The sequence below is a fragment of the Camelus dromedarius genome, chromosome 31 (genome assembly GCF_036321535.1).
Source record: "Camelus dromedarius isolate mCamDro1 chromosome 31, mCamDro1.pat, whole genome shotgun sequence".
Lineage (NCBI taxonomy): Eukaryota > Metazoa > Chordata > Mammalia > Artiodactyla > Camelidae > Camelus > Camelus dromedarius.
The window spans coordinates 7,114,290-7,136,527 of record NC_087466.1 but is presented as its reverse complement, the minus strand read 5'-3'; positions in this window follow the sequence as shown (position 1 = coordinate 7,136,527).

The following is a 22,238-nucleotide window of genomic DNA, read 5'->3' as shown; positions in this document are numbered from 1 at the left end:
GCAAACCAATCCTGGCAAGGGGGTGTCCGTGGCCCTGTTGGTTCTAAAAGATGCACACCCTGCATCAGAAACTTCTTCCTTTGTTCCAGGTAAGGTGCCCTTGGCCCTTGGCTCTTTTCCTTCAGTCTCACCAGGGCTGTGCCAGGGTGGACCAGGTCTTATGCGGTTGTCCAGAGAAGTCTAATTATTGCCATTCTGCATATCTAGAAAGAATGATTCAGAGAGGGTATTTTGCTCAGGGTCCCATAGCTAAGAGATGGGGGAGGCCAGGATTCTAGCCCAGTCCGTTGATTTGAACATCTCTGCTGTGCCTTTTTCCCAGTAGTGTCTGCCCTCCTGAAGCTGATGGTGCAGTGGGGGGAGAAAGAGATTTGCTCACGGATTCATCCACTATCTCTTGGGTACATCCCCTGTGCCAGGCAGGATCCCAGACACAGGGCACCACAGTGAACCAGACAGACAAACGCCCACTGTTGTGAGGACCACGTTCTGGGATGAAGGTTGTGTTTGGAGAGTCCCAGAGCGAGCATCTCTCCACATGCATCGCACGGAGGAAGTGGCATCTGAGCAGGACTCTGAGGAGTAAAACACCTTTGGAAAGGTGGAGATCATGGGAAAGCTAAGAGCAAGGGCAGCGGAAACTGTGTGGAGGTGAGAAAATGAAAGGCGTCAGGTGAGAGGAGGCAGAGGGACCAGCTGGGGGCGTTTGGAGGGAGATGGTGGGGAGATGGCGGTGGGAGGAGTAGGGAGCCATGTGGCGGGACCCCTCAAGGGCAGGGAGAAGGGAGCGGGACAGGGTAAGACCGGGCCGCCCGCCCTCCGGCACAGAGTAGCCAAGCTGGCCTGGAGGCTGCAGGGGCTTTGCCAACAGCTGTCCCTGTAGGTACCTCCTGTCCCACCAACAGCTCTCAGAGTTTTCCTTTGGGGAGACCCCTCCCTCCCACTTTGACCTCAGCCCTGTTTAGGTGGGATTGGCTCCACCCTTTACTCCAAGGATGGAGCCTGGTTGGATTAAATCTATCAACCTTTTCCATTCTCCCAAATGCAGAGATCAGTGCAGAGAAAGTCACGCCATGAAAGGAGATTGTGCTGAGACTTGGGACAGGATTTTCCTCTCTTAAGTGAGGGTTACCAGAGGTCACCCCCTGCCTCTTGGGTGCAGAATGAGGATATGAGGCCTGCTGAGGTGGCGTCCCACCACCATGAAGGGAGCCTCTGGATCAAACTCGACCTGAAGCCTATCTACACAATGCTTTTCAGCTCTGGAAACCAAAGAATTTCCTTTTTTGGTTTAAGCCACTTTGAGCTGGATTTTCTACTTTCTATAACCAAAGACTCCCAACAGACCAGGTGCATTGCTGGTCATTATTATAGGTATTAGCATTCTGGAAGCTGCCTGCGGTTTCGCATAGGTGTCACCGGAGGTGTGGCAGGGAGCTGGGTGTCCACACAAACTGGAAGGAAAGAGGCCAGGGTAACCAGCAAAGACAAATGTTGAGGCCGTTTAGCCACGGGACTAGCCAGAAGCATCGTGACATCCCTCATTATCGCCTGAGGGCCACCACGTCACCAAGGAGAGGTCACCCCTGACTCAGCCAGCCCAGGGTCTCACCTCTACCCTTGTGAGCAAAGCTAGGAGCCAGCACACTCCCCAAAACGTGTCTAGTTTTCTTCCAACAGGTTGCAGTGTAGAAATAAACAGGCGCCTCTGACGCCTCGGACCATTTCCTTGGGTTGTCCTTCAAGTATGTAGAATAGGAAAGGCACAGAAGACGCGATTAAAGCAATGTATGATTCGCCATAAATAATAAATCAATAACCATCGGTGATTTGCCCATCTCTCTTCAACCGGGTTTAAAACAAAAAATTAAATATAGAACAAAGGAAACTATAAAGGAAATACAAGAAGCAGCGGGAGAGAGATTTTCCTGCTGTTTCTTGCTTTAAAAAAAAAAAAAATTCCTCCGAGGGACTCAGTCTTGGTGAGGGGGAGGGCTGGGTGGCTCGGTGGGGGGTCGTCAGCCAGGCAAGCCGCCTGACTAAATGCTCCCCCGCCGAAGCCCGGACCCCGTGCCGCAGCATGAAGGAGGGAAACCCCCAGAGTGGGGCGGGGGCTGCGGCGGGCAGAGCTGAGGTTGAGACTCCAAGGCCTGCCGTTGAGCAGCCCCTGTGAGCTTGGCTGCACCTCCAGTCTCTCCAGCTGCAAAGGGGAAGGGGTCGGGGAGCACGATGGCTGCATCGCCCTGGGACTGTCGGGAGGCGGGGATGAGGTAGCGCAGAAGGGTCTAGAATCTTGGAGACAACTAGTGAACTCATTCAGGTCAGATGCCGTTCTGGTCTGAAAATGGGCCACCATCTTTGCTCACAGCAAGACCTGGGGTGGGTGCTTCCTCGGCAGGGTGGGGGCGCCTCTGGGTCTGACGGGCATCCCACCATTCCCATTGGCATTTAGCTGCTGCCACACAAGAGGTTAATCCCTCGGCCTGCCCAGCTATGTTCCTTCTGCTGCTTTTTTTGTTGAGCACCTACTGATGCGGGCCACGTGACGCCTCGTGGCTGTCTGAGCTCTGAGGTTTTCACTCCCATGAGACACAGAGGATGTTGGGAACGTTGTGGGGTGGCACAAAAGGAGAGGCTCACCCAGGTGTCCAGCTCTGTCCCAGCCACACCACTGGCTTGGGCAACCCTTCCCCTCCCATGGCTTCAGGGACTGTCCATGGTCAACAGCCTCAAGTCTCCAGTCCTGGATGTATGACCGCCCTCTGGTTTCTCCACGTGGCTGATTTGACACCCCCTCTTGGCTACCATCTTTCCTTCTCTCTATATCCATGTGACCAAATGACTTCCAGAGCCCCATCCCCCTCTGATTCTGGGCTCAGCCACTTGCTTTGGCTGATGGGATGCTAGCAAATGTGACGCCAGCAGGGGCTTGGAAAGTGCTTGCGTGATTGGGCTTTTTGCATCTCTGCCAAGGTCGTGAGGACACGCTGGGGCTAGCCTGTGGGAGTTTGGGATATGTGGAGCTGAGCCAAGTTCCCCAGTCATGCCAGGTGAGGCCAACCTAGACCAGCTGGCAGCCAGCCCCATCCAGAACTTTGAGCCATTCCAGATAAGATCAGCCCAGCCCAGTTCGAAGCACACAAGCTGAATAAATGTTGATCGCTGAATTCTGCTGAGCTAGTGTCTGTTTGTTATGCAGCATTATTGTGGTCATAGATAACTGATACACTTGCAAACTCCTCAGGCGTGACACGTGCCCAGCTAAGCTCACTTTCTTTGCCTTCAAACTGCCTCCTGACCCTCCTCCCATTTCATGGAATGCCCCCACCCTCCACCCAGCTGCCCAAGACAGAGGTCTGGACATCACCCTCAACTTTCCCTGCTCTATTACCCTTCTCCCTTACAGGTGCTGTGCCGCAAACTCCACCCTTAAACATCTCTGGACGCGGACTCATCTCACCTGAACATCTGGCTCTCATGCTTGGTTTAATCGTCCAACCACAAATCTATGAACTAGTCTCCCCCATCCAGACTTGTCCCTGCCAATTGTGTACCCATCCATCCCCACCCCCAGGAAGAGTTTTCGAAAAGAGAATCTGCTTAAAACTACCCATCAGGAGCCAGAAATGCACCCCGGCCTGGCTCACCTCCTCAGATGCGTACTCCTACTTCACTCCCTCAAGCATCCTTTACTCCTGCACACAGAACTACCACCCGCTTCTCTGCAAACACCGTCCTGATTCATGACTCTGTGCCTTTGCGTGTGCTGTTCCCGCTGCCAAAGATGCCCTTCCCTGCCGCATTCATGTTGGTAATTTCTATAAAACTCCCTCATGAATAATATTGCAAGTGCCACCTTCTCTGGAAAGTTGCAAACTGCCGCAAGGAGGAGGTCCGGCCGCCCGGAGGAGAGCCCTTATCTGTGAGTGGCAGATAACTCACTCTCCTCCCGGACCTGCAGGAAAGGACTTTAACATTTGACTTCCACCTGTCTGCTGTGGCCCTGGAGACACACAAAACTGGCTTTAAATCCCAGGTCGCCCTCCCTCCCCCTGCCCTGGACCTCGGCTCTCTGAGCCTCAGTGTTCTCAGCAGTCACCAGAGTGGCCGGTGGAGCATTAGAGCCGAGAACCCGTAGACTGGCCGTGTAAGGAGTACTAGGGCTCATTGGATCCTCCCCTACTGTGAGGGGAGAAAACTGAAGCTTCAAGAGGATAAATGATTTGCTCAAGGCTCCCCAGCTTTGATGCAGAGGGGCCTGGAGTTGCTCCCCCAAGGGGCCTTCACAGAGCAGAGAGGGAGTGGACCCAGATCCTCCAACCACCACCTCCCCTCCCCCCAGCTCCCTCTTGCAGGACTCATCCTTTATTGCCTCCTGTTTCATCCAGAGTGCCCCTGACCCTTGTCCCTGGGGCCAGCATTAGATTACAGATAAAGCTCCACCAGGTGGGAAGGGAAGGCCCCTCCCCCACCATGACCTCTGACAAGGGATGAATGGGGGGCAGGCAAGAGGCAGAGACCAGACAGAGTGGGGAGATGAGAACATAATGACAGCCGGGGCCGTGGGGCCAGAGTCAGGAGCCCGGGGACCACTGGGAACTGGATGCAGGGAGAGACCGCAAGACGGGCTAGTCACAGACGGGAAAACTGACGCCTGTATCGCCAATCTGAGCACAGACCCCAACCCTCAGACTCCTGATCCAGTGCTCCTGCAAGCGGCAATAACAAGACCCCTGGCCTGCTGACCTCAGACAGAGCGCCCCTTTCCCTTACCCTCCTTACAAGCCGGAGAGGTGGGCAACAAAGGCACACGCAGACCCATTTCACAGATGGAGAAACTGAGGCCCCAAGTGTTGCCTCCGTGGTCTCGCAGAAAGACAGGGAAGAGGCTGGGATAAAACCCCTGGCCTGAAGGCTCCAGGTCAAGGCAGACACGAACATCGTTGGACAGGGCGGGACCGGGAGGAAGGGGACAGCAGCTGGAAGGCATGGGCACTGGGTCACTAGGCAAGCCAGACAGGCGTGGTCCCTATGCAGTCCCGGCTCACAGCCAGAGGTGGAGGCACCAGCACTAGGAGGGCCGAGCGGTGATGGGGGGTCAGACAGGCTGGTCTTGCTGCACTCGTCTGGACAGCAGCTCATGAGAGAGACCTGGGGGGCCCATTTCACGGATGAGGACAAGGTGCTCAGAGCTGGGACAGTGACTTGGGCCCCAACCAACCTCAGGCTCCCTTTCCCATCATCTCACTGCCCTCCTCAGCCTCAGGACCCCCCTGGACTTGGATTCTCTCTTTGCTGGTCCCCGTGGGAGATGACAGAGGCCTGCCTGGGCCACAGCGGACCCTGGGCATCCGTCAGCGTCAGCAATAGCCTTGGGAGCCTGAGAGGGACTCCCGAGTGGGGCCAGAATCCAGCCCCCCGGGGACACTGGGGGACTCCGGGTGCTGTGGAGTCCTGCCTGGGAGGGGGGTTGCCTTCTGGTGAGTGTGAATGCACTGACACACACACGTACACACGTGCACACACGCAATCTTGTTGGCCTTGTAAGCAGCTAGTCTCTAGCTGCTGGGCGTTTGGATCTGGACCAAAGTAAACACAGAAATCAAACTTCTCGCAAAAGGCCTTGCACCACGTTTCTCTGGGGCCGAGAAATCCCTGCAGCTCGTGGGCTGAGAAATAGGCCATGCCTACGGCACGATCCCAGCCGCCCCCTTCTTCCCACCCGGTTTCCACCCTCCTGGGCGTTCCCTGGAGAAGCCTCGGGGACCGCAGCCCCGGCGGCTCATTTTACAGATCTGGAGACTGAGGTCTGGGCCGAGGAAGAAACTCGCCAAGGTCACCCATCCTGGAAGTGAGTCAAACCCGCGCCTGGCTGGGGCCGGGCCCAGGGATTCCAGCCGCGTCCCCGTAGACTGCTGGAAAACCAGCGCGGGATCAGTTTTGCTTTTCCTGCCTCTCGCCCTCACTTGCTTTTCTCTCTCTGTTTATGTCTCTCCGTGTGTCTTCACGTCCTCATTTAATCCTTGACTTCTCCTGGATCTCTCCCTGTCTCCTCCATTTCTCTCTCTCTCCTTGGCACCCCCACCCCCGCCTTCCTTTCTCCATTCTCCACTTCCCTTCCCATGCCACTGTCCCTGCCTCAGCCTCCCTTCTCTCCCTGTCCTCCCTTTTCCTCCCGAGACCCCCTCTCTTCTCCCCTGCACCCCTCCCCACACTCACCTTCAGAGGATGCCCTCTGCCCCTCGCCCTCACCTGCATCAGCACGGCTCTGCCGACCCCCCAGCCCTAGCTCCACGGCCGTGCCAACTGGGAGGGGCCCAGACCAGCCAAGAAGCTTCCCCCACATCCCTCCTGCCCCCAGGTCCCCCCAGGCCCCCGCCTGGGCTGTATCTGCAGCCATGAAGGAGCCCCCAGCCCGAAGGAAGGAGCAGGCACCTGATAGGAGCAGGACTAGGGCCGGGGGGACCTGAGTCCTGATTAAAGAATGTGCTTCCCAGCGGCCTGGTTTGCATTACCTCCGGCCGGGCCGGCTCCAGGCTGACAGCTGGACACACTTTTCCAGGGTGCAGGGAAGGGAGTTGGACTGTCTGTGCGCACACATGCGTGGGCTCCGTCCCGGACAGCCCCGTAATGGCTTTCGCATGGAGAAGGAACTGACTTCTCCAAACTCAAGCACCGATTTTCCTGTCAAGAGATTTTGGATTCAAAAAAAAAAATTATAATCACAAAGAAAAGGGCTTTGCAATTTGCACAAAAGGGCCGAGCTGTGTGAAGTCAGATTGTGAAATGGAACCAGAATCCAGAGACAATAGGGGAAGGACAAAGAAGGGGAGAGGGACCAGAGCATCTGTCCCGGCAGTAGCCAGGCCTGAGCGGACACTCTCTGCCCAAGAAGGACAGAAGGGGAAGGTCTGCTCGCCCCTGCCCCCTCTTTGGTGCCACTGCCACCGTCCACCCGCTGCCATCGGCCCACCTCCTCCGCAGGCAGGACAGGCTGAGCCCAGATTCCAGCATGTGCTCCTGGTCTGAACCCAGCTCCTTCTCTGACAGCTGTGTTGAACCCACGGAGTCCCAGCTCCCTCCTCTGTTAAGCAGACCCGTGTTCCTCCTTCCTGGGGCTCTTGGGAGAATTTGCTGAGCTGAGACATGCACCCTACTCAGCCGGTGGACTGAACATCCCCCAGCTGGCGTGAGCCCTTCCTCCTGGGAGGAACGCAGCGGCTGGAATGCAGCAAACCCAGGATCAGCCTGGCTTGGGCCCCTGCCTGGAAGCCCTTCCTCTCACACACAGGCCCTAGGAAAGGTGACTCCTTCTACGGGAAGTCCTCTCTGAACCTCAGTGGACCAGGGGCCTCCAGTTGTACGTGTGTAGCCCTGAACACCCCCTCTTTGACAACTGTTATTTCTGTGAAGACTTGTTCAATATCTTCCTGAGCCCTTCTAGACCAGAGCATCCGTGAGGGCAGGGACCTCCACCTGCCATGCTTCTCCTGTACCTGCCAGTGCTCACAGTACCTGGCAACACAGTGACATGTCTAACTATAGGAAATTAAATTGTATACAGCGTCAATTATGTGCTGGGCACTTTGGCTACAGCAGCAAATGGATGGGTAGATGGATGGAAAGGTGGATGGATGGACAGACTGATAAAAGATGGATGGATGGGTGGTTGGACAGATGGATAGTGGATAGATGGGTAGATGGATGCATAGATAGGTGGGTGGATGAACGGAGGGGTGGATGAGTGGGTGGATGGATGGACAGTGGGTGGATAAATGGTGAGAAATGAAAGTACATGCTTATGAGGCACTCACACCAGACCTGTGCCAAGCCTTCCACATGAAACATCTTATTCAATTCTCACATCAACCATTATCCCCATTCTACAAATAAGGAAGCCCAGAGAGTTTAGGTAGCTTGCCCAAGACCACAGAGCCAGTGTGGTGGGGACAGGATTCAGTCCCTGGCAGTCTGGTTCCAGACTCCATGGACTCAATCACTCAGTAGACTGGAGCCAATCTGAAGAGACCGCGAGGGTTATCAGTAGACAGGTCTGCCCCACCCCCACGGGACTGTGGGTCCCCGGGAGCAGGGATGGGGCTGGCTTAACCCTGCAGGGAGCAGCCTGAGTGCAGAACAGAGAGGTGGGGCGAGGCCAGCCTGGGCAGGGCTTCAGATCCCGGGCAGGGTGGTTTGGGCCCATTTTACAGCTGTGAGGAGCTGTGGCTTTGAATCCCTCCCTCTCTCCCACCGACCCACACAAAGGGACCGACCCTTTATTAGCTGTGTGACTTTGGGCAGGACACCTGATTCCTCTGAGCTTTGGTTTGCTCACCTGGGCAATGGGAATGATCAAACCTGCCCTGCAAATTAACACCCTCACGTTGGAAACGTGCACCCACCCGGCTCAGGGCTGGGCACGCCCAGGGGCTCCAGCCCAGGCGATGCTGTGGGGGCAGCGGAACCTGCGCCGGGGAAGGACTCATGCCTCCCCAGCCCAGCTGGCTTCTGGCCTGGGTCCAGCCTGGCCACAGCCGCCAGTCCTCTGGGCTTAATATCCTTGGCGGCAAGGCTGGAATAAGCTGCCTTTCAAGAGGGGAGCTTTATTTATACGCCGATGCCAGTCGTGCTCCCGCTATTAGAAATTTCATCGGCTCCTCTGATTTAGGGCTTGCCACGAGCTGCCAATCGCGGCCGCCTCCTGGCCGGGCCCTGCGGCTCGGCCAGCCGTGTTCCAGCTCACAGCGGCAGAAATGAACATTATTTAATTTCCCGCCAGCGGGCAGTGAAAGCCGGGGCTCCCCCTCCCACTGGACGTATTTATTTAATCCTTTTTGGAAACAGTGTCTGGGGAGGGATCTGACTCGCAGCTCTGGGGACCCTCCTAATCCCGCCCCCGGCCTGGGCAGGAAGGTCCAGGGGACCACGGAGGGGAGGGTATCAGGAGGGTTCCAGGGGTACCCCGAGCTGGAGGCCCAGAGCCATTTGCCACCCCCTGACTCCTGAGGGTCTTTGCATGGGAGGCTTCAGCTACAGACCCTGCAATAACCACTCCAGGGCTAGTTTATCTGGAAGCAGATCCCGAGAAGCACCCACAGAGGACGGAGGTAATGAGACTGGGAAGGCACGAAGGGATGGCAGCCAAGGCAGGCTGCATAAATGAGCAGGTTTCCACTCAGGGCACCTGGGGCTCAGGTGTGCTGGGGCCTCTGGGAGACTGCATAGAACACACATCTCAGGTCATCCACCCTATGGGCCAGGAAGGTGGGGGATTTGCACCCCAGCCCTCCTCTGCCTTCAAGTGAGGGCTGCTTACCCCCAGGGGAGGCTGTCCCTCCCCACACTACTCTCCTGCCCTACATTCAGACCCAACGTGCTCCTGTGGCCATCTGGACAGCTCACGGGGGTTGGGAGGGCAGGATATGGCAGGGCATCTACCTCCTGAGTCTGTTCATCCTCCTTGTCACTTGTCAACTCCTTCCCTTTCTCTGGACCTTTGCTCAAGGGGCACCTCCTCCAGGAAGCCCTCCCTGACCAGCCCAAGAAAGAGACCGTACTCACCACTGTGACCTTGTCATCAGATATTTCTTTCTAACCTATACAGTGAGCCAGGATCATCCATGTATTTGTTTATTTGTGGATTTAGTGTCCATCAACCCCAAATAGACTGGAAATCTCCTGAAGCAAGGGATTGAGTCTACCTTAATCTCCAAAATAGCCCTCGCCCAAAGTCGATGCTCAACAAATGCTTTGGGAAGGGGTAGAGGATGCTTGACTTGTGCGATACTGCAGGCATGAGGTCATTTACCCCAGCGCTGGGCACCAGGCTCAGCTCTTTATGTGTGATGGCAGATCCTTCGACACTCAGGCCAAGCTTTCGAGGAAGGTGTTGGCATGCCCATTTGACAGATGGAAAGATGGATACACAAAGAAGACACGGCATCACACTCAGCTGCAGATTTGCATAATGCCCACATCTTGCTCCTTCTTCCCTGCAACCCCAAAGAACAGGTAGAAAAGTTTTCTGGACCACATTTCACAACTGGGAGAGCTGAGACCCTCTGGGATATCGTGGGGTTGGGGGGGTGAAGGGAGGACAGATGGGGTCCCTGTCCTCATGGAGCCTATAACATCTTAAATGTTGGAAGATATCAGTGAAGAAAAGTGTCCAAAAGGGCTGAAACAATCAGGGGGTGCTCCCTGGAAGAGATGACTTTTTTCTTTCTTATAAACAATCAAACAAGAAAGAAATTAGTCTCTTCAGGTTTGGGAAAGCAAGAAATTAAAAATATTTGATGACCTATTACCCCTGGCAGCTTAGAAACTCTGATGCACAAAATGCCTCCAAATCAGAATTTTAAAATATGTAATATAACGAATAACGTAAAGTTTTATACATAATCATTTTTAATATGTAATGACTCCAAATTGCCTAAGCTGGGAGAGTCAATACAGAAAAGTTAAAAAAGAAAAAGGGAAGGGAATGCAAGAAAAAGTTTGGAACTGTGTGAGGGTGGATGCGTTAACTGAATTGATGGTGGTAATCATTTTGCAGTACATACATACATCAAATCATTATGTTGTACCCCTTAAACTTACACAATGTTATGTGTCAATGATATCTCAATAAAGCTGAAAAAGTAAAATAACAAATAAAACCAAAATAAATAAAAAAAGATGAGGGGAAACCCAAGCCGAGAGGCCAAGTGGACAGAGCATGGGTAGGGAGAGGCGTATTGCTGAGCTCTTGATTCAGCACAGGGGTGATTTCAGAGCCTTTGTCATGGGACATGGTGGCAGCACTGGCCCTGGAGTGTTAATTGTGAGTTCTAATAGGTGTAATATTCTGCATGTTACGTGTGCATTAATTAAGTCACACTGCATTTAGCTCCAAATCATGCAGAAGCCTTGTGTGGTGTTTGCACAGGCATAAATATCCGTGCAGTCAGCAAGTGGTTGGCAGGCTTTTCTTTGTGCCCACTGCAGTCAGAGAAGGCATCGTGGGAGAGATGGGGGCGTAGTGGAGCCGCTGGGAGTTCGGAGGGTGGGGCGAGGAAAGCCCCCCCACCCTCCAGGGAAGGGGAAAAGAGGCACTGGAGACAAGCTACATCTATAGTATAGTTAGTGGGCTCTGAAGTCAGTCAGATGCAGATTTGAACCCCAGCACTGTCACTGACTTGCTGTGTGATCTTGAGCAAGTGGCTTGGCCTCTCTGAGCCTCAGGTTCCTTCTCCAGAAAACAGGATCATGATAGGACCTCCTTACGGAGTGGTTGTGAGAGGCCTGTGGGATGATGCATGGAAAGTGCTTCACACAAAGTGCTCCATGAGTTTTGGGGGTGACGGCGGCCACAGAGGTGGAGCTTATCCTAGCTTCCTTTCGTGATTCGATCTGGGAGTCTCTAAACTGGGGTCCGACCCCAGGTGAATCCTCTGTGTTCAGGATGCCCCAGGAAGAGCTGAGACAGTAGGAGGCAAGAACTTCACCCTGCTCGGTGCAGTACTGAGCTCTCCACGTGGGAGGGAAGCAAGTAGCAGCAGCCGCAGCTAACCAGGAGAGGCAGCTCAGGGTGGGAAGGGTGTAGAACTGTCCCAGGATGGGTGTACAGACATGTCATCTTGTCCTTCTGTCTCCTACAGGACGTGATTTTTGACTTGGTGCCTCTCCGTTTCTGAGCAGCAGTCATTAAAATGGGAGAACAATTTTAAACCTGAGATGAGCTGACAGCATGAAACTTTATTGGAATAAGAAGGATGTTGCCATTGACAACAAGCCAAGGGAAACTGCAGGGCAAGGGGATGTCCCCGGGGTCCTCCCTGTCCCACAGAGCCCTGCTGTGCAAGGCTGGTCAGCCCCGCCTGGATCTCCTTGTGTCCCCCCATCACACGTCCACCCACATGGCAAGACACAGCACTGGCAGATCCCTTGCCTTACTCCCCTTCTGCAGATGGGGAAACTGAGGCCCCAGGAAGGGAAGTGACTTACTCAAAGGCTCCTTGCCAATGGGTGGCAGCCTAGAGCCCGGACCCCTTGACTCCTGCCCTGGACTCCCCCTCCAACTCCACAGGGAGACCCTCAGTCAGAGCAGCAGCCCACCTCACCTCGGGTGACCAGAGCCACGGGCTGTTTGCCCATTTTATACATTCATGTGTCTGTGTTTTCGCTTTCTCTTTATAAAGGGCTCGGGATTCAGGAAAACCAACTCAACGTGCATAATTTGGTAATTATTTCTTGTGTTCATCCTCACCGCCGCGCCTGCATACAGATATTGGAATTTGCATAAAACAATCTTGCTACCGGTCCCCCGGCTTCCCTGGAAGCAGACGCCCAGGCGGGGGAGGGGCGGTTCAGGTTGGGCCCACCTGTCCCCGCTCTGTCCTCTGCCACAAAGGGAAATAAAGGTAGTTCGGGGGAGAGGGAGGGGGCTCACCCCTTGGCACCCACACCCAGGGGAGACAGAGAAAGGCGGGACCCGGTGGGGCCTCGGTGGGCAGGAAAAAACACCCCTTGGCAGCCCGGAACCCTCCCGATTAGTATTCAGCAAGCATCTCGCTCAGAAAGGATTAATGGAGTCTGATGCTTAATATCCTGGTGAACAATTAATTTGCCCACAGTTTTGTCATGGTTGAAAGTCAAGTGCTGGAACAGATCGATGCTTGTGCGGCGAGCTGGAGCCCAGAAACCTTCGGCAGGAGCGGAATTTTAATTTTCCCATCCTGGGCACCCCCTCCTCTCCATTCCCAGCACACCCACTTTCTAATAGTTCTAAAAGCCACTTTATCCGTGTACAGTGCGTGCTGCCTCCACGACAAAAGTCCGCTGGGAGCCTTCGAAGGCAGAATCCTCCCTGACTTCCATTATGGGATTAAAGTCGGCTGGCCTTTCTCAGGGGTCTGACCTCTGTCTTATTCCAAGTGGCCTCTCCAGCCCCCCCCCAGCACCCCCTTCCTCCTCCTCTGGCAGGGCCCCTGATGTCTTGACATTGTCACCAGGACGCTTGTTCTGAGAGCCGCTGGAGCAAGGAGGGACTTGCTGGGGTGTGGTGGGGATGTGCTTGTTTATTTGCTTGCCAGGGTTTCGCCATTTATTTATTCTGAGACATTGGTTTGGCAAGGAAATTGCAGGCGTGGTGGGGGCTCGGGAAGGCGGGAAATGGGTAGGCTGGGAGGGAATGTGGGCTTTGTTTCCAAATCACTTCCAGCCAGGCAGGGTGAATGAGGTGACTTTGGTAATTTGATCCTGGCCTGGAATCTGGGGGCTTCGTGGGGGAACAGGGTGCCGGAGGGGAAGCTTGGAGGCTCTCCCGTCTGAGCCCCTCACTTTCCAGTTGGGGAGACTGAGGCCCGGAGAGGCCACACTGGTGGTCTGAGTTCACAGCGCACCGCAGAGGACCAGAAGCGACACCAGCTGAGCTTTGAGAACTTCTGGGGCTGCCGTTGAAACCCCAGACTGGCTCCTCCCAGTGTGACCCGGGACCGGGATCAGCAGCCTCACCTGGATCTTGCTGGAAATCGTGGGCGTGGCACCTGTGCAGGCCCACGGGGCCCTGGCTGAGTTAAATGTTCTGCTCTCGACATCGTGAGATTCTTTTAAACAATTTGAGAACAAGGATCGCATGCCGTCATTTTGCACTGGGCCCTGCCAATCCGAGAGCCCGGTCTGCTGACCCACAACCAGAACTGTAATCCACTCTCTGGGGGATTCCTGGGTGTACCGACGTTTGAGAGTGGGTTATTTCAAATCCTATGCACCAGCCCCCAATTGGAGGGCAGGCCAGTGGATGCAGTCACCCAAAACTCACAGCAGACCTGACACATGCCACCCCCACCTCTCCCCCAGGAGGAAAGCGCCAGCCGGCTCCAAGACCGCCCCCCACGGGGGCCGGGGCTGCGTGGTGGTCCTCGCTCTTCAGTCTGTAGGGTAATGAGAAGGGCCTCGACTTTGGGAAACTTAAAGTCGGCCCCAATAGGCATGTCATTTAGAGGCTTCGGGCGGAAGAAGGCTTTAGAGATGAAAAGGCTGTCACCCCCGGCACCCGGACCCCCAAAGAGTCACCCTCAGCACTGCCGCCACCTCTGATGCCCCTCTATGCTGATCGAAGCTCTGGGCCCAGCTAGACGCCTGGGATCCCTGAGAACCTCCCAGAATCAACTTTGTCTCATTCACTCATAACAACAGCCCTCCCAAAGGCAAATTTCACTACCCCCGTTTCTCAGGTGGGAAAACAGAAGTCCAGAGAGGTGAAGCGACAGGTCTAAGGCGGACCTGGAACTTCCGTGACTCCCCCGCCCCGCCGGGAAGCCTGGCCGGGAAGCCTGCCGTACAGGTGAATCAAACACCCATGGTGAGAGGTCTCCGCCTGTTAGGAAGGGCAGTGGGGAGGGGACAGGGGCCGTCCCTCGCACTCCCCTCCAACCTGGACCAAGACAACCCAGGGGGCTCGTGTGGGTTGCAGGGGTGGGGGGGTCACTGAGGCTCCTGTCCTCAGAAGCCCCCTGCATTGGGCAGTGCCCTCCCCCCCAGCAGGAGCAGGACACTGCTGATGTCCCCTCTCCATTTTCCCCGGGGGTCTGGGCTCCACTGGGGAGGGGGGGAGGGGGAGAGGAAAAGGGGGCAAAGAAGAGGGAGGGGGAGGAGGAGGGAAGGGGAAGGGAGGAGGTTTTAGGATCCCTGCCCTGCTGTTCTGCCCTGTTTCTATAACCTCACAGAAGCCGGGAGTTACTGTGGCCCCACTCCACAGAGGAGAAACTGAGGCCACCTGGTTGCAACCCAGCACCGCTGGGGCCTGGTCTCACACCCAGCCACCCCTGTTGAACACCCTTGGGGGCAGGCTTCCCCATCAGGTTGTATTTCCCATTTATTCAGTGTAGACCATGTGCCAAGGGTCCTGCTGTGAGCTTTGCATAACCCCCGAGGCAGGCACTATGAGCAAACCCATTTCATGGGTGCAATGTGCTGGCACAGGGAGGGGAAACACCCTTCTCAGGTCCACAGGCTGGGCGCGTCTGGGGAAGGCGGAGTAAGGGGCCGGTTGTCCTCCTGGGTGTGCGTCCAGGCCCCTGGGGCAGGACGAGCTGTGGGAGACAGATGATCCAGCTGGCCAGAGCCCCCTGACAGATGAGGTGACTGAGGCCCAGAGAGGGTGAGTGACCTTCCCCAGTCACACAGCCAGCCAGCTGGGACCTTCTGCTTGGCCCAAGGAAGCCAGCCCCAGAGTGACCCCAACACGCGTGGGTGTTGGAAGACTGAAGCGCGGGGGTCTTGGGGATCTCCCCAGCCCTGGGAGAAAGATCCAGAAGGTTCCTGCAAACCCGCACCCCTGCACAAGTGCTTTCCCAGCCTCCCCCCTCCCCGACCTCGGGCTGAACCCCGTCACAGAGAGTGCCCCTCCCAGTCCCATGGGGTCAGCCAAGGAGGCCCTCGGCATCCAGGGCCACAGCTGGGGCCTGCTCTGTGGACACCAAACATCTGCCTGCCGGCTTCCGGAACCCCAGCCGGGCCGTGGAGAGAGAGGCCCCCTGGAGAACGCCTGGGTCTGGTCTCCCCCAGGGGGCCCCGAGCCTGGATCTGCCCACACACACCAGGAGCAAAATTGCAATGAACGCGGGGAGAAACGGGAGATCGCTCCTCTGGGAGGCCTAGTGGGGCCAAGCCTGTCCTCACAAGAGGAGCAGCCTCGGCCTCAGTTCCCTCGCCTGCAATTTGGGGACAGTGAGACTTGGCTCTCAGACTCAGATCACGCTGGTAATGCCAGGCTCAGGGTGAGTGCTCAGTGGGTGGTCACAAACCATATTATTATTTTTAACTAGAAATACAGTGAGCCCTCAGTACCCTTGGGGCCTTGGTTCCAGGATCCCTGCAGATACCAAAATCCCCGGGTGCTCAAGTGCCTTATATAAAACAGCGTAGTGTTTGCATAAAAGTTATGCACACCCCGCTGTCCACCTTAATCATCTCGAGGGCACTTATAATACCTAATACAATGTACATGCAGTGAAAATCATTGTAAAGACGATGTAAATGCTATGTAAATAGTTGCCAGCCCTTGGCAAACTCCAGTTTGGCCTTTTGGAACTTTCTGGAATTTTTTTCTTTCCCAAATACTTTTGGTCTCAGGAGGGTTGAATCTGTAGATGGATTCCGAATCTGTAGCCTGTGAATATGGAGGGCCAGCTGTATTCACCCCACCATGCACACACCGAGCTCCACTTTTAGCACAGAGTTCAAGGTCAAAGAGGTCAGTAGAGATCAACCCACTAGGAGAGAAGCAGCTTGTGTGGAAAATGAAAACACAAGGGCCTGGGCTCAGCTGGGGTGGGTTCAAATGCAGTCCCCACTTCTTGCAATCTTGTGTCCTCGAGCAAATTACTTACGGAGCTGAGCCTCAGCTTTCACATCTGTAAAATGGGAACAGCGCCAACAGCACAAGGTTGCCCGATGATCACACAAGGCACCAACTGTCGGAGTTTATGGTCAAGGTCTTTGCTATCAGTAGATTTTTCTCATTGCTGCTGTTTTATTTAAATGCAAGGCCCTAGGTTGACTGCTGTGAATGAAGCTGACTCTGAGCTCGTTCTCGTCCTCAGCTGAGAACCCTTCCAATTTAGCCTGGATTCAGTGTCCTCCACTACACCGTGGGGAGGATGCTTGGCTGAGGTTGGTGTGCCCTGGCCCCAACATGCCCTCTGCAGATCTGGCGGAGGAGCCAGAGCTGGCCTCCTCTCAAGGGTCACATTCCCCAAGGAAGGTCGGAGACAGGACTGGGTGTGGCAGGGAGGCCGGAGACACCATCCATCTTCTGGGCCTGCTCTATGTGCTGGGACGGTTATTAGCGCCGTGAAGATCCGATAACTCTGCTCATCAGTCTGGGAGCCACATCACGTCCCAGCTGTCTCCAGCCGCGGCCTTCCTGCATCCCAGGAAGGGAAGACTTAGAGATGAGGCCTTTCTTTACGGACCTAGGGGTGTCCCCACCAAGGTTGTCCAGGAAGAACACAGGGGTCAGGGGCGTGGGTTCAGATCCTGGCTTTGCCTCCTCCTCACTGTGTGGCCTCCCGTCTCCCAGCTTCCTTGTCCTCTCCCATAAAATGAGGGTTGTGCTCAGGGTTGGTGCAATAATTCCAACTGTGCTGGGCACACAGCAGCTGTGGGTTGTCACAGGCTTGGAACACAAGCAGCCTGGTGCTGGGCTCTGGGATGAAAACCACCAGCCCAAACAGGTTTCACCAGAGTCTGATCAGTGATGTCCTGGTGCTGCGGCTCATCCAGCCACTGACTTGTTCATTCAATCAGCCGTTTGTCCATCCGCCTGTCCATCCATCTGTCCATCTATCCATTTGTCTGATACTTATGTGGTGCTTGCTACATGCCAGGCACCGTGCTTGGTGCTGGGGACCACAGAAATCCCATTTGGAGCACCAAGGTGCCAAGCCCTTAGGGTTGCATAGCCCAACTTGCAAATTATAAAAAGTGAGACAGGGAAGTGTAGAGGAAGAGAGCAGGGTCCCTGGTTCTCTCAACCCCTCTCCCCTGCCTATAGCATCCCTCTGCCCTCCAGCCTAGCAGGGGGCAGCCCCTTTCAGTTGGCTGATCAGGCCACTAACCTGGCCACTTGCCTTTAGCATTTAGCACATTCCTGTCTCTAACCTAGTTCATACCAAGGTGTGAATGACTGAATTCTCCTACCCACTGGGGCGTTTTCCATTGAAAGTGAAAGCTGCAGAACCCCAAGGTCTCTCTGGCAGAGCCCTCTGGATTGTGGACTGATAAACCTAATGAAGGAAGAATTTGAGACAAGATCTCAGTGGCAGTGGCATGATGGAGGGGGTTGAGGGTGGGGATGGGCCTCCAGAAAGTCCCATTTGCACGACAGCCTGGTGTGGGAGGGAAAGAAAGAGCCCCACAGTCAGGAGTCTCCTGTCCCCTGTTGGACACAGACAGCTCATGCTCCAGTGGACAGCACTCATCAGTTTGCACAGGGTGGTGGGGCAGACATACCCCATCCCACAGTGAGGGCACGGTCCCAAAGCCAAAGCTCACAGCACCCTCTTTCTGTTGCCACCAATCAGTAGCACATGTGCGAGACCCCTTCCTCCCAGAAATACACTCCGACGTCCAGAGTCAGAAAGAGAGGAGGAAGGACGAAATGAAGGGGTCCAAGCACCCGCCATGCCACCATGGACGTGACCTTCTTTACTCCTCACGGCAGCTCTAGGGAGTGTTGACCATGAGGATGTGCGGAGACCACAGTCTGGAGCCAAAAGTCGTCTGATTGAGGCATCACAGTGAATCAGCGGTGACCAGCCCAGGCTGGCACACCCTCATCTCCCACCTGGACAACCCCAGCAGCAGCATCTCTGCTCTCCCTGCATCACCTCCCCACCACTCCCCACCACGGGCATCCATTCTCCACACAAGCGAGGAGGGTGTCTCTGATGTCCTCATCACCGCAGGGCCTGGGTCCTGCCCTCTCCTGTCTCGAGTGCTGCTCCTCTTCCTCTCACCCACCTGCTCCAGTCCCGTGGCTTCAGTCCTTCTTGCCTCGGGGCCTTTGCACGTGCTGTTCCACCTTCCTGCAATGCTCTTTTCTTCTCACCCCACCCCACACTGTTGCCTATTTAACTGCTTCTCAGCTGCCAGATTTCATCTCATATGTCACTTCCTCCAGGAAGTCCACTATTGTCCAAGTGTAGGATCTGTCCTTGGTGTGCCGAGCCACGCCCTCTTGTCCCACTAATTTCAGCACATCAGGAGTGGACACTACCCTGCTTCCGGCCTCAGGGTTTTCTCAAAGCTGAGTCACATTCTACACAGTTTCTCAGAAGCCCCCCAGCAGTATTGCACCCCCATTGCTCACAGTGGTACCCACATCAGTAACACAATTTTTGCTGGAATTTTCTTCCTTGTCAGTCTCAGTCTCTCTAATCCTTCACTCCTGCTTCCCGCAACCACCTTCAAATATAAGTCCTTGGCCCTAAGTCTGTGTCTCGGGTCCTGCTTTCACAGGGACCCAAGTTAAGACATTCAGTGAGAGACTTTTTCTCCCTGGCCATACTTGCTGGTTTCTTGAAGGCAGAGCCTGGACACTCTGGGTATATTAGAGCATCCTGTGCTGAGGACCAGGCCAACAAATGACCTTGGAAGGAAGAGAGAGAGAGAGAGAGAGAGAGAGAGAGAGAGAGAGAGAGAGAGAGAGAGGGAGAAGGTGGAGGGAAAGGAGAAGAAAGGGAGGGACGGGGGAGAGAGGGAGGGAGAGAATGACACAGGTGTTGAACCTGGTGTATCTTCCTTCATATCCCAGACACGCCAGTCATCCCCAGATGCAGCTGGTGTAGACAAAAAAAGAAGCCCCTGGAGGAACACCCTCCCTGCTTCTTGCCTGGTCATCATTCAGCTCAAGTCTAGCTTCAGCTTCCCTTGCTCAGCACCCTCCCACACACATGTGCAGTGAATTATACCCGGGGAGGGGGCCGGGGAAGGGGCTCTGCCTGGGTATTAAAAAAAAAAAAGCCCATGATAGAAAACCCCACCAGCCATTTTTTTCCCTTTTTGTCCTCATGAGCAGGTGCACAATGTAATGCCCCTGATTTTCAAGCTCTGATTAAACTGTCATAGAAGCAGCACAATTGCAGTAAGTCCTCTGCCTCAGCGAGGCCCTAAGTCTTATGGCCCCATGCACGCCCAGAGATGCTGCAGATAAGGGCCTGTCAGTGCTTCTATTACGGGGCCCTGTTTGGGGGATTTGTTTATTTAAATTGGATGGATCGGGTGCGCCAGTCGGCGATGGATGGGCTGGGGGAGGAGAATGTCGCCTTCATGCCGCCACCTGTTGACATCATGCGTGTCCTGTGTTCAGCGGGACTTATGGCAGATGCAACCGGCAGAGCAGCTGCAGGAGACTGGAGTGAGAGGGAGTCGGAGGAAAGAGGCCGGGGAAAGGGGGTGTGGGAAAATGTCGTATCCACACTGGTAGTAGTCTTGGAGGGGAGTCACGCTGAGGGGCCGAAAGGCAGTGGGGAAAGGAACCAACAGACTTTGAAAACATACTGTGTCCAAAATGACCCTCTGCCAGGCGTTCAGGGCATGATACATGTAAATTTGAGCTGGATCTCACCACTGCCTTCCCGGTGCTCATAGACTCAAATCCAAAACTCTTGACCGTGGCCTTTAATCACTTGGTGATTAAACTTCACCTCTGAAGCACCCCCATGCTGCTCCAGCCACATGGCCACTCAGGTCCTTGAATATACCAAGCTTTTGTACCACAGGACCTTTGAACAGGCTAGACCCTCTGCCTGAAATGCACACCCCCAGAGGGCTCCCTTCAAGCCTCAGTGTAATCACTCCTATGATGACCATCCCTGATCACTGTGTCCAAGCCTCCATCCCCACTGCCCGCCTCACCATTAGTCACTCTTTCAAGCATCCTGTCCTTTGCCAGCAGAGCGTTTATCACCATGGGTAATTATGTCCTTGAGTGTTTGTTTATTTGTTTACTCTCTGCAGAGGACATATGTTGTTTTTCTCTTCTCACCCTCCCTTTCTGGAGAAATGGCAGTCTCTTGTTGCATGTGGTTCCAGCCTGGCTGCATTCATAGATTCGGCCCTCTCCCCCAATGTGCACACCGGCCCCAGGAATGGAGGCTTGACCCAGGCATGGACAATCACAACATCCCATCCCCCAACAAGAAGGACTGTTCCAAGGGTTGCACAGGGGAGCCAAGCAAGGACGATCAGTGCCCATAGAGCAGAGGCCGCATGGTGGATTTAAAACACCGTGGCAAATTTGTTGCTGCATGCTCCCAAAAGGTGTAATTGGATGTGCAAAGGCCCTTTGTGACTGCTACAGTGAACAGAATATGGTGGGGACAGCGTGACCTCTAAGGCGAGATTATAAAAGGTGACTTTTATGGCTTCCACCCGGCTCTCTCTCTCGGGACACTCATCCTGGGAACCTGGCTACCATGTTGTGAGGAAGCCCAAGCCACGTGGAGAGGCCACGTGTTTGATGCTCCAGCCCCAGCTGAGCTCCCAGCCAGGAGCCAGCAGGAACTGCCACACGTGTGAGCAAAGGAGACTTCGGATGATTCCAGCCCCCAGGCTTTGAGTCACTGGAGGTGATGCCAAGTGGAGCAGAGACAAGCTGTCCCGCTAGGTCCTGCCCAGATTGCAGATTTGTCAACAAAATGAATGGTGTTTGAAGACCCTCAGTGTCAGGGTGGTTTGTGATGCAGCAATGGAAGAGGGGAATGGGGTGCTAAGCTGAGAGGTTATGATGTGAGGACTCGGGACATGATGGGATCCGGGATCTGAACCCAGCCCACATGCTTTCTCTCAATGTCACGGGCTCTCCCTGAATGAAGGTGTGTGGGCAGACCTCAGGGGTGAGGAGCTACCCCTGGCAGGGAGGAGAAGGAAAAAGCATTTCTTATAACCTGAGCACTCCTTGCTGCATGGAAACAGTGAGATGAGGGAGAACAAGGCGAGGGGATAAGATAGAGAAAATTAAAAGCTGTCAACTGCCCCAGCAGCCCTGGAGACCAGCCGCCTGGTTGGGAAGGGGCCGCGACCTCTGGATCTGGAGAGCCGATCTGCAGAATATTTTCCTAATTTCTTCCAGAATCTGCAGGTTGCTCAGGATCAAGAATGTTTCAGTCGGAGAAAGGGCTGTGTAGACCTGCCAACAACAGCTGGCTACCTCTGCTCTTCCAGGTCCATCTGTCCCTGTCCTGGACTTTGGGATGGCTAACTTTGTGTTCGCTTTAGGATGGAGCAATCTATTCACCTTTTTGTTCCTCGGGACTCAGGGGCATGGGGACGCAGACAGGTGGGTGACAGGGAAAGTTTCTTCCAACTGAGGGGGGAGGTTGAGGCTGAGATGGCAGGTGGGGGAGACAGAAACACAGAAGGAGAGACACCCAGGGACGGACATAGGCTGGGGAGAGAGACAGAGGTGACGAGGAAAACAGAGGGACAGAGGAAGAGAGAGGTGTTGAGGGAGAGAGACAGAGGCAGAGGTGGAGATGGAGAGATGTGGTGAAACCACAGACGGGGTTGGGGGAGAGGGGAGGGGGAGCGGTGTGGAGGGGATGGATGGAGAGGGACACATACCACACCGGACAAAAAGCAGCAGGAGGGAGGCAGAAACACCAAGGCACAGAAAGAAACGACAAAGAAAGGAGACAAGGCGACCCAGGGATGGCCAAATGGCAGACAGAGACCCCAAAGCAGAGACTCAG